Here is a 10,948-nt window from a genome sequence, read left to right as displayed (position 1 = left end):
CCCTCCGTGTCATTGTCACTGCCCCTCTCCGTGTCACTCTCACTACCCCCCTCCGTCTACCCCCCTCCGTGTCACTCTCACTGCCCCCCTCCGTGTCACTCTCACTGCCCCCCTCCGTGTCACTCTCACTGCCCCTCTCCGTGTCACTCTCACTGCCCCCCTCCGTGTCACTTTCACTACCCCCTCCGTGTCACTCTCACTACCCCTCTCTGTGTCATTCTCACTGCCCCCCTCCGTGTCATTCTCACTACCCCCTCCGTGTCACTCTCACTGCCCCCCCTCCGTGTCACTTTCACTACCCCCTCCGTGTCACTCTCACTACGCCTCTCCGTGTCATTCTCACTGCCCCTCTCCGTGTCATTCTCACTGCCCCTCTCTGTGTCATTCTCACTGCCCCTCTCCGTGTCACTCTCACTACCCCCTCTGTGTCACTCTCACTGCCCCTCTCCGTGTCACTCTCACTGCCCCCTCCGTGTCACTCTCACTACCCCCTCTCCATCTTTCACTGCCCCTCTCCGTGTCACTCTCACTGCCCCTCTCCGTGTCACTCTCACTGCCCCTCTCCGTGTCACTCTCACTGCCCCTCTCCGTGTCACTCTCACTGCCCCCTCCGTGTCACTCTCACTACCCCCTCTCCATATCTTTCACTGCCCCTCTCCGTGTCACTCTCACTGCCCCTCTCCATATCTCTCACTGCCCCTCTCCGTGTCACTCACTGCCCCCCCTCCCTCCGTGTCACTCTCACTACCCCCTCTCCGTGTCACTCTCACTACCCCCTCTCCGTGTCACTTTCACTACCCCCCTCCGTGTCACTCTCACTGCCCCCCACCGTGTCATTTTCACTGCCCCTCTCCATATCTCTCACTGCCCCCCTCCGTGTCACTTTCACTGCCCCCCTCCGTGTCACTCTCACTGCCCCCCTCCGTGTTACTTTCACTGCCCCTCTCCATATCTCTCACTGCCCCCCTCCGTGTCACTCTCACTGCCCCTCTCCATATCTCTCACTGCCCCTCTGTGTCACTCACTGCCCCCCCCCTCCCTCTGTGTCACTTTCACTGCCCCTCTCATATCTCTCACTGCCCCTCTCTGTGTCACTCACTGCCCCCCCTCCCTCTGTCACTTTCACTGCCCCTCTCCGTGTCACTCTCACTACCCCCTCTCCGTGTCACTTTCACTACCCCCCTTCGTGTCACTCTCACTGCCCCCCACCGTGTCACTTTCACTGCCCCTCTCCATATCTCTCACTGCCCCCCTCCGTGTCACTTTCACTACCCCCCTCCGTGTCACTCTCACTGCCCCCTCCGTGTCACTTTCACTGCCCCTCTCCATATCTCTCACTGCCCCCCTCCATGTCACTCTCACTGCCCCTCTCCGTGTCACTCTCACTGCCCCTTTCCGTGTCACTCTCACTGCCCCTCTCCATATCTCTCACTGCCCCCCTCCATGTCACTCTCACTGCCCCTCTCCGTGTCACTCTCACTGCCCCTTTCCGTGTCACTCTCACTGCCCCTCTCCATATCTTTCACTGCCCCTCTCCATGTCACTCACTGCCCCCCCTCCCTCTGTGTCACTTACACTGCCCCTCTCCATATCTCTCACTGCCCCTCTCCATATCTCTCACTGCCCCCCTCCGTGTCACTTTCACTGCCCCTCTCCGTGTCACTCTCACTGCCCCCTCCGTGTCACTTTCACTACCCCCCTCCGTGTCACTCTCACTGCCCCCCTCTGTGTCACTTTCACTGCCCCTCTCTGTGTCAGTCTCACTGCCCCTCTCCATGTCACTCTCACTGCCCTCTCCATGTCATTCTCACTGCCCCTCTCTGTGTCACTCTCACTACCCCCCTCCGTGTCACTCTCACTGCCCCCCTCCGTGTCACTTTCACTGCCCTTCTCCATATCTTTCACTGCACTCCTCCATGTCACTTTCACTGCCCCTCTCCGTGTCACTTTCACTGCCCCTCTCCGTGTCACTCACCGCCCCCCCCCCCCTGTGTCACTTTCACTGCCCCTCTCCGTGTAACTCACTGCCCCCCCTCTGTGTAATCACTGCCCCTCTCCATGTCACTCTCACTGCCCCCCTCCGTGTCACTCTCACTGCCCCCCTCCGTGTCATTCACACTGCCCCCCTCCGTGTCACTCTCACTGCCCCCCTCCGTGTCATTCTCACTGCCCCTTTCCGTGTCACTCTCACTGCCCCTTTCCGTGTCAGTCTCACTGCCCCCCTCCGTGTCACTCTCGCTGCCCCTCTCCATATCTCTCACTGCCCCTCTCTGTGTCACTCACTGCCCCCCCTCCCTCTGTGTCACTTTCACTGCCCCTCTCATATCTCTCACTGCCCCTCTCTGTGTCACTCACTGCCCCCCCCTCCCTCTGTGTCACTTTCACTGCCCCTCTCCGTGTCACTCTCACTACCCCCTCTCCGTGTCACTTTCACTACCCCCCTCCGTGTCACTCTCACTGCCCCCCACCGTTTCACTTTCACTGCCCCTCTCCATATCTCTCACTGCCCCCCTCCGTGTCACTTTCACTACCCCCCTCCGTGTCACTTTCACTGCCCCTCTCCATATCTCTCACTGCCCCCCTCCGTGTCACTCTCACTGCCCCTCTCCGTGTCACTCTCGCTGCCCCTCTCCATATCTTTCACTGCCCCTCTCCATGTCACTCACTGCCCCCCCTCCCTCTGTGTCACTTTCACTGCCCCTCTCCATATTTCTCACTGCTCCTCTCCATATCTCTCACTGCCCCCCTCCATGTCACTTTCACTGCCCCTCTCCGTGTCACTCTCACTGCCCCCCTCCGTGTCACTTTCACTACCCCCCTCCGTGTCACTCTCACTGCCCCCCTACGTGTCACTTTCACTACCCCCCTCCGTGTCACTCTCACTGCCCCCCTCTGTGTCACTTTCACTGCCCCTCTCCGTGTCAGTCTCACTGCCCCTCTCCATGTCATTCTCACTGCCCCTCTCTGTGTCACTCTCATTGCCCCTTTCCGTGTTAGTCTCACTGCCCCCCTCCGTGTCACTCTCACTGCCCCTCTCCGTGTCACTTTCACTGCCCCTCTCCGTGTCACTCTCACTGCCCCTCTCCATATCTTTCACTGCCCCTCTCCATATCTTTCACTGCCCCTCTCTGTGTCACTTTCACTGCCCCTCTCCGTGTCACTCACCGCCCCCCCCCCTCTGTGTCACTTTCACTGCCCCTCTCCGTGTCACTCACTGCCCCCCCTCCGTGTAATCACTGCCCCTCTCCATGTCACGCTCACTGCCCCCCTCCGTGTCACTCTCACTGCCCCCCTCCGTGTCATTCACACTGCCCCCCTCCGTGTCACTCTCACTGCCCCCCTCCGTGTCACTCTCACTGCCCCTTTCCGTGTCACTCTCACTGCCCATTTCCGTGTCAGTCTCACTGCCCCCCTCCGTGTCACTCTCACTGCCCCTTTCCGTGTCACTCTCACTGCCCCTTTCCGTGTCACTCTCACTGCCCCTTTCCGTGTCACTCTCACTGCCCCTTTCCGTGTCACTCTCACTGCCCCTTTCCGTGTTAGTCTCACTGCCCCCTCCGTGTCACTCTCACTGCCCCTTTCCGTGTCAGTCTCACTGCCCTCCTCCGTGTCACTTTCACTGCCCCTCCCCTCTCTCACTGCCCCTCTCCATATCTCTCACTGCCCCTCTCCATGTCACTGTCACTGCCCCTCTCCGTGTCATTCTCACTGCCCCTCTCCGTGTCATTCTCACTGCCCCTCTCCGTGTCATTCTCACTGCCCCTCTCCGTGTCATTCTCACTGCCCCTCTCTCCGTGTCATTCTCACTGCCCCTCTCCGTGTCACTCTCATTGCCCCTTTCCGTGTCAGTCTCACTGCCCCCCTCCGTGTCACTCTCACTGCCCCCCTCCGTGTCACTCTCACTGCCCCTCTCCATATCTTTCACTGCACTCCTCCATGTCACTTTCACTGCCCCTCACCGTGTCACTCTCACTGCCCCTCTCCATATCTTTCACTGCCCTCCTCCATGTCACTTTCACTGCCCCTTTCCGTGTCACTTTCACTGCCCCTCTCCGTGTCACTCACCGCCCCCCCCCCCCCCCTGTGTCACTTTCACTGCCCCTCTCCGTGTCACTCACTGCCCCCCCTCCGTGTAATCACTGCCCCTCTCCATGTCACTCTCACTTCCCCCATCCATATAATTTTCACTGCCCCCCTCCGTGTCACTCTCACTGCCCCCCTCCGTGTCACTCACACTGCTCCCCTCCGTGTCACTCTCACTGCCCCTTTCCGTGTCAGTCTCACTGCCCCCCTCCGTGTCACTCTCACTGCCCCCCTCCATGTCACTCTCACTGCCCCTTTCCGTGTCAGTCTCACTGCCCTCCTCCGTGTCACTTTCACTGCCCCTCCCCTCTCTCACTGCCCCATCCATATCACTATAAGTGCCCGCCCCCTATATCCCTCACTGTATCCATTCAAGTCACTCTCACTCCATCTCCATCTCTCTCCCTGCCCACCTCCGTGTCATTCTCACTGCCCCCCTCCGTGTCATTCTCACTGCCCCCCTCCATGTCATTCTCACTGCCCCCCTCCGTGTCATTCTCACTGCCCCCCTCCATGTCATTCTCACTGCCCCCCTCCGTGTCATTCACACTGCCCTCTCAAAGCTCTATTTGCCCCTCCACTTAGTCTTGTTGTTCCCTCAGTCCCAAGACGTATGTTATACAGAAAGTCCTGGTGACCCCTCACTCTCAGGACACGTGTAATACAGACAGTCCCGGTGTCCCCTCACTCTCAGGAAACGTGTAATACAGACAGTCCCGGTGTCCCCTCACTCTCGGGAAACGTGTAATACAGACAGTCCTGGTGTCTCCTCACTCTCAGGACACATGTAATACAGACAGTCCCGGTGTCCCCTCACTCTCAGGACACGTGTTATCCAGACAGTCCCGATGTCCCTTCACTCTCAGGACACATGTAATACAGACAGTCCCGGTGTCCCCTCACTCTCAGAACACGTGTAATACAGACAGTCCTGGTGTCTCCTCACTCCCAGGACACGTGTAATACAGACAGTCGCGGTGTCTCCTCACTCTCAGGGCACATGTAGTACAGACAGCCCCGGTGTCCCCTCACTCTCAGGACACGTGTAATACAGACAGTCCTGGTGTCTCCTCACTCTCAGGACACGTGTAATACAGACAGTTTCGGTGTCCCCTCACTCTCAGGACACGTGTAATACAAACAGTTCCGGTGTCCCCTCACTCTCAGGACACGTGTAATAAAGACAGTCCCGGTGTCCCCTCACACTCAGCACACGTGTAATACAGACAGTCCCGGTGTCCCCTCCCTCTCAGGACACGTGTTATACAGACAGGCCCGGTGTCCCCTCCCTCTCAGGACACGTGTTATACAGACGGTCCCGGTGTCCCCTCACTCTCAGGACACGTGTTATACAGACGGTCCCGGTGTCCCCTCACTCTCAGAACACGTGTAATACAGACAGTCCCGGTGTCTCCTCACTCCCAGGACACGTGTAATACAGACAGTCGCGGTGTCTCCTCACTCTCAGGGCACATGTAGTACAGACAGCCCCGGTGTCCCCTCACTCTCAGGACACGTGTAATACAGACAGTCCTGGTGTCTCCTCACTCTCAGGACACGTGTAATACAGACAGTTTCGGTGTCCCCTCACTCTCAGGACACGTGTAATACAAACAGTTCCGGTGTCCCCTCACTCTCAGGACACGTGTAATAAAGACAGTCCCGGTGTCCCCTCACTCTCAGCACACGTGTAATACAGACAGTCCCGGTGTCCCCTCCCTCTCAGGACACGTGTTATACAGACAGGCCCGGTGTCCCCTCCCTCTCAGGACACGTGTTATACAGACGGTCCCGGTGTCCCCTCACTCTCAGGACACGTGTTATACAGACGGTCCCGGTGTCCCCTCACTCTCAGCACACGTGTAATACAGACAGTCCAGGTGTCCTCTCACTCTCAGGACACGTGTAATACAGACAGTCCCGGTGTCCCCTCACTCTCAGGACAAGTGTAATACAGACAGTCCCGGTGTCCCCTCACTCTCAGGACACGTGTAATACAGACAGTCCCGGTGTCCTCTCACTCTCAGGACACGTGTAATACAGACAGTCCCGGTGTCCTCTCACTCTCAGGACACGTGTAATACAGACAGTCCTGGTGTCCTCTCACTCTCAGGACACGTGTTATACAGACGGTCCCGGTGTCCCCTCACTCTCAGGACACGTGTTATACAGACGGTCCCGGTGTCCCCTCACTCTCAGGACACGTGTAATACAGACAGTCCCTGTGTCCTCTCACTCTCAGGACACGTGTAATACAGACAGTCCCGGTGTCCCCTCACTCTCAGCACACGTGTAATACAGACAGTCCCGGTGTCCTCTCACTCTCAGGACACGTGTAATACAGACAGTCCCGGTGTCCCCTCACTCTCAGGACACGTGTAATACAGACAGTCCCGGTGTCCCCTCACTCTCAGGACACATCTAATATAGACAGTCCTGGTGTCCCCTCACTCTCAGAACATGTGTAATACAGACAGTCCCGGTGTCCCCTCACTCTCAGGACACGTGTAATACAGACAGTCCCGGTGTCCTCTCACTCTCAGGACACGTGTAATACAGACAGTCCCGGTGTCCCCTCACTCTCTGGACACGTAATACAGACAGTCTTGGTGTCCCCTCACTCTCAGGACACGTAATACAGACAGTCTTGGTGTCCCCTCACTCTCAGGACATGTGTAATACAGACAGTCCTGGTGTCCACTCACTCTCAGGACACGTGTAATACAGACAGTCCCGGTGTCCTCTCACTCTCAGGACACGTGTAATACAGACAGTCCCGGTGTCCCCTCACTCTCAGGACACGTGTAATACAGACAGTCCCGGTGTCCCCTCACTCTCAGGACACGTGTAATACAGACAGTCCCGGTGTCCCCTCACTCTCAGGACACGTGTAATACAGACAATCCCGGTGTCCCCTTACTCTCAGGACACGTGTAATACAGACAGTCCCGGTATCCTCTCACTCTCAGGACACGTGTAATACAGACAGTCTTGGTGTCCCCTCACTCTCAGGACACGTGTAATACAGACAGTCCCAGTATCCTCTCACTCTCAGGACACGTGTAATACAGACAGTCTTGGTGTCCCCTCACTCTCAGGACACGTGTAATACAGACAGTCCCGGTATCCCCTCACTCTCAGGACACGTGTAATATAGACAGTCCCGGTGTCCCCTCACTCTCAGGACACGTGTAATACAGACAGTCCCTGTGTCCTCTCACTCTCAGGACACGTGTAATACAGACAGTCCCGGTGTCCCCTCACTCTCAGGACACGTGTAATACAGACGGTCCCGGTGTCCCCTCACTCTCAGCACACGTGTAATACAGACGGTCCCGGTGTCCCCTCACTCTCAGGACACGTGTAATACAGACAGTCCTGGTGTCCTCTCACTCTCAGGACACGTGTTATACAGACGGTCCCGGTGTCCCCTCACTCTCAGGACACGTGTTATACAGACGGTCCCGGTGTCCCCTCACTCTCAGGACACGTGTAATACAGACAGTCCCTGTGTCCTCTCACTCTCAGGACACGTGTAATACAGACAGTCCCGGTGTCCCCTCACTCTCAGGACACGTGTAATACAGACGGTCCCGGTGTCCCCTCACTCTCAGCACACGTGTAATACAGACGGTCCCGGTGTCCCCTCACTCTCAGGACACGTGTAATACAGACGTCCCGGTGTCCCCTCACTCTCAGGACACGTGTAATACAGACGGTCCCGGTGTCCCCTCACTCCCAGGACATGTGTAATACAGACGGTCCCGGTGTCCCCTCACTCTCAGGACACGTAATACAGACAGTCCCGGTGTCCCCTCACTCTCAGGACACGTGTAATACAGACAGTCCCGGTGTCCTCTCACTCTCTCAGGACACGTGTAATACAGACAGTCCCGGTGTCCCCTCACTCTCAGGACACGTAATACAGACAGTCCCGGTGTCCCCTCACTCTCAGGACATGTGTAATACAGACAGTCCCGGTGTCCACTCACTCTCAGTACATGTGTAATACAGACAGTCCCGGTGTCCTCTCACTCTCAGGACACGTGTAATACAGACAGTCCTGGTGTCCTCTCACTCTCAGGACACGTGTAATACAGACAGTCCTGGTGTCCTCTCACTCTCAGGACACGTGTAATACAGACAGTCCCGGTGTCCCCTCACTCTCAGGACACGTGTAATACAGACAGTCCCGGTGTCCCCTCACTCTCAGGACACGTGTAATACAGACAGTCCCGGTGTCCCCTCACTCTCAGGACACGTGTAATACAGACAGTCCCGGTGTCCCCTCACTCTCAGCACACGTGTAATACAGACGGTCCCGGTGTCCCCTCACTCTCAGGACACGTGTAATTCAGACGGTCCCGGTGTCCCCTCACTCTCAGGACACGTGTAATACAGACAGTCCCGGTGTCCCCTCACTCTCAGCACACGTGTAATACAGACAGTCCAGGTGTCCTCTCACTCTCAGGACACGTGTAATACAGACAGTCCCGGTGTCCCCTCACTCTCAGGACACGTGTAATACAGACAGTCCCGGTGTCCTCTCACTCTCAGGACACGTGTAATACAGACAGTCTTGGTGTCCCCTCACTCTCAGGACACGTGTAATACAGACAGTCCCGGTGTCCCCTCACTCTCAGGACACGTCTAATATAGACAGTCCCGGTGTCCCCTCACTCTCAGAACATGTGTAATACAGACAGTCCCGGTGTCCCCTCACTCTCAGGACACGTGTAATACAGACAGTCCCGGTGTCCTCTCACTCTCAGGACACGTGTAATACAGAGAGTCCCGGTGTCCCCTCACTCTCAGGACACGTAATACAGACAGTCTTGGTGCCCCTCACTCTCAGGACATGTGTAATACAGACAGTCCTGGTGTCCACTCACTCTCAGGACACGTGTAATACAGACAGTCCTGGTGTCCTCTCACTCTCAGGACACGTGTAATACAGACAGTCCCGGTGTCCCCTCACTCTCAGGACACGTGTAATACAGACAGTCCCGGTGTCCCCTCACTCTCAGGACACGTGTAATACAGACAGTCCCGGTGTCCCCTCACTCTCAGGACACGTGTAATACAGACAGTCCCGGTGTCCCCTCACTCTCAGGACACGTGTAATACAGACAGTCCCGGTGTCCCCTCACTCTCAGGACACGTGTAATACAGACAGTCCCGGTGTCCCCTCACTCTCAGGACACTTGTAATACAGACAGTCCCGGTGTCACCTCACTCTCAGGACACGTGTAATACAGACAGTCCCGGTGTCCCCTCACTCTCAGGACACGTGTAATACAGACAGTCCCGGTATCCTCTCACTCTTAGGACACGTGTAATACAGACAGTCTTGGTGTCCCCTCACTCTCAGGACACGTGTAATACAGACAGTCCCAGTATCCTCTCACTCTCAGTACACGTGTAATACAGACAGTCTTGGTGTCCCCTCACTCTCAGGACACGTGTAATACAGACAGTCCCGGTATCCCCTCACTCTCAGGACACGTGTAATATAGACAGTCCCGGTGTCCCCTCACTCTCAGGACACGTGTAATACAGACAGTCCCGGTGTCCCCTCACTCTCGGGACACGTGTAATACAGACGGCCCCGGTGTCCTTTCACTCTCAGGACACGTGTAATACAGACAGTCCCGGTGTCTCCTCACTCTCAGGACACGTGTAATACAGACAGTCCCGGTGTCCCCTCACTCTCAGGACACGTGTAATACAGACAGTCCCGGTGTCCTCTCACTCTCAGGACACATGTAATACAGACAGTCCCGGTGTCCCCTCACTCTCAGGACACGTAATACAGACAGTCCTGGTGTCCCCTCAATCTCAGGACACGTGTAATACAGACAGTCTTGGTGTCCCCTTACTTCTGGACACGTGTAATACAGACAGTCCCTGTGTCCCCTCACTCTCAGGACACGTGTAATATAGACAGTCCCGGTGTCCCCTCACTCTCAGGACTCGTGTAATACAGACAGTCCCGGTGTCCCCTCACTCTCGGGACACGTGTAATACAGACAGCCCCGGTGTCCTTTCACTCTCAGGACACGTGTAATACAGACAGTCCCAGTGTCTCCTCACTCTCAGGACACGTGTAATACAGACAGTCCCGGTGTCCACTCACTCTCAGTACATGTGTAATACAGACAGTCCCGGTGTCCCCTCACTCTCGGGACACGTGTAATACAGACGGCCCCGGTGTCCTTTCACTCTCAGGACACGTGTAATACAGACAGTCCCAGTGTCTCCTCACTCTCAGGACACGTGTAATACAGACAGTCCCGGTGTCCACTCACTCTCAGGACACGTGTAATACAGACAGTCCCGGAATCCCCTCACTCTCAGGACACGTGTAATACAGAAAGTCCCGGCATCCCCTCACTCTCAGTACATGTGTAATACAGACAGTCCCGGTGTCCCCTCACTCTCAGGACACATGTAATACAGACAGCCCCGGTGTCCTCTCACTCTCAGGACACGTGTAATACAGACAGTCCCGGTGTCTCCTCATTCTCAGGACACGTGTAATACAGACAGTCCCGGTGTCCCATCACTCTCAGGACACGTGTAATACAGACAGTCCCAGTGTCCCCTCACTCTCAGGACACATGTAATACAGACAGTCCCGGTGTCCCCTCACTCTCAGGACACGTGTAATACAGACAGTCCCGGTGTCTCCTCATTCTCAGGACATGTGTAATACAGACAGTCCCGGTGTCCCCTCACTCTCAGGACACATGTAATACAGACAGTCCCGGTGTCCCCTCACTCTCAGGACACGTGTTATACAGACAGTCCCGGTGTCCCCTCACTCTCAGGACACGTGTTATACAGACAGTCCCGGTGTCCCCTC

This window comes from Pseudophryne corroboree, chromosome 5, assembly GCF_028390025.1.
Source record: "Pseudophryne corroboree isolate aPseCor3 chromosome 5, aPseCor3.hap2, whole genome shotgun sequence".
NCBI classification, from domain to species: Eukaryota; Metazoa; Chordata; class Amphibia; order Anura; family Myobatrachidae; genus Pseudophryne; species Pseudophryne corroboree.
Note: the sequence above shows the minus strand (reverse complement) of the source record.